The sequence below is a fragment of the Hyaena hyaena genome, unplaced genomic scaffold (genome assembly GCF_003009895.1).
Source record: "Hyaena hyaena isolate Hyena2069 unplaced genomic scaffold, ASM300989v1 scaffold_1004, whole genome shotgun sequence".
NCBI classification, from domain to species: Eukaryota; Metazoa; Chordata; class Mammalia; order Carnivora; family Hyaenidae; genus Hyaena; species Hyaena hyaena.
The window spans coordinates 320,001-322,000 of NW_024081637.1; positions in this window are offsets into that span (position 1 = coordinate 320,001).

The following is a 2,000-nucleotide window of genomic DNA, read 5'->3' on the forward strand; positions in this document are numbered from 1 at the left end:
GAACATGAAAGGTCAGTGAACATACCTGGAATCCTGCTGTGAAAGGGTCTGTCCCTTAATCACATATAGTTATCCTCAAACCAAGAGCAGTGAGGGCACACAAACAGATGCCACTGTAGACACAGGGGGTTCATTTTTCCATTTGGCACAGACTTATCTAAAACTAGGCTTTGGTTAGCCTCACTGGTATTATTAACTTTTATCAAATGGCCAATGATGCACTTTACCATGAATGAAACATAACTGGTCTTGATGGATCCTACATGTTTTTATGTAAAGGGCAAACCCAGACCTCTAGCAGTAGGGTAAGAATCAAGCTGACATTATTCTTCAAATGTAATGGATGAGGTCCTTGTTTGTAGTTCTCTTTGAATCTTTGATTAAATGAGGCAAATTGCAATCCTGCCAAATCTTATGGCATGTATTACAGGTAACCTAACTTCCTTGGGCTTACTCTTTTAATTTATTTTTTAAGACCTAAGGCTCAAGGGATCTTACCTTTGGGAAAGAGGCTGCTATTAATCCAAAGGAATTAAAAATCAGAAACTATGAATATTCACTTTGATATGCAAAAGGCAGGTCTAGAAGAGCTTCATAGGAACAGCTCTTCATTTCATGAATGTTTAATAAACGTGATATTTATTGAGATTATACCGTAAGTAATGACCAAGATGCTGCTCTTGGCTTCAAACACTCATGATCCAGTGAGGGGATACTGGGATACAAAATGTAAAAGAGAACTGCTTGAAGTTGAACAGGTATAGGGAATTGCACACTTGGGTTCCCTTAATGGGTAGAGTGGAGTGGCAGTAAGGAGAGGAAGTTCTTCCTCAAGGACGAATGTGGTTGAGCTGAGTCTTGAAAGACTAATGAAAATTAGCCTTTCCAAGGGCTAGCAGTAGAATGTTCAAAGAGGAGGAAATGATATAGAAGTCAATAGAAACAAAGGAGACATCAAGGGTTCAGGGCAACGTGCCAAAAGTACGGTGGGCTGAACATGCAGAGAGTGGTCCCAGGTGAGGCTGGGAAAATGAGGGCAATTCCAGAGGACTTTGCGGATTTACACAAACATCCCTGGGGACCTTTTGAACCCTTCAAAGGAAGTGAGTGCTATGGTCAATTTTACACTGGAAAAAAAAAATTACTGGCACCCTGTTGAGGAATTTTGGAGAAGACCGGAGTAATTGGAGAGGAGTGACTTGTGTTTTAATGGATTCTGAGATATCACTGTGGTTTCTCTCTTCAGGTCTAATTCCCAAAGTAGTACTGTTTGTTTGAAGTCTCTGAAAAAATATGGACTAATGCCATGCCTCATTAGAATGCTTCCTCACTTAGCCAATAGGCTTATAGGAAAGGCACCAGAAACATGACTATTCCAGGAAGTTGAGCCAAAGCAGATAATACTTTCTTCTTCAGGGAATAGGACCATCAGAAGCTATGTGGCAAGTCGCTCTGCTTCCTGTTTTACCATAAAAATCATTGCCAAATTTCACTATTGAGATTTATTAAATCTCTCTCTGCTGTTAATATATTAGCAGTAATCGTGGTCCTTCTTCAATCTCACTATGACCAGCAGCTCTTGGTAATATTCATTTAATTCATCACGTGCCAGGTGCTGATAAGCATATATGTACATTACTGTATCAAATCCTCCAACAACCCAATGGGGTAAGATGCCATCATCATCGTCTTAGCCCCATTTTACATATGAAGAAACGAAGGCTTGAAGAATTTCTGTGATTTGCTCTCACGTAACACCAGAAAGTGGCAGAGCCAGGATAGGAACACAGTGCTGTTATATATCAAAGCCTGTCCCCTTGAAAATTTCTATGTCCTGCCTGTTTGTACCAGTTTTCATGAGAATGTTTTAACTTTTAACTCTTGTTTCTAATGTATTTCTCTTTAGCAGATAATATACTGCTCTTCAAATGAAAATATTTTAGCATCTTCAATAGCATTTTTTAAATAAACTCTTTATAGTTTTGTTTTATTTGTGTCTG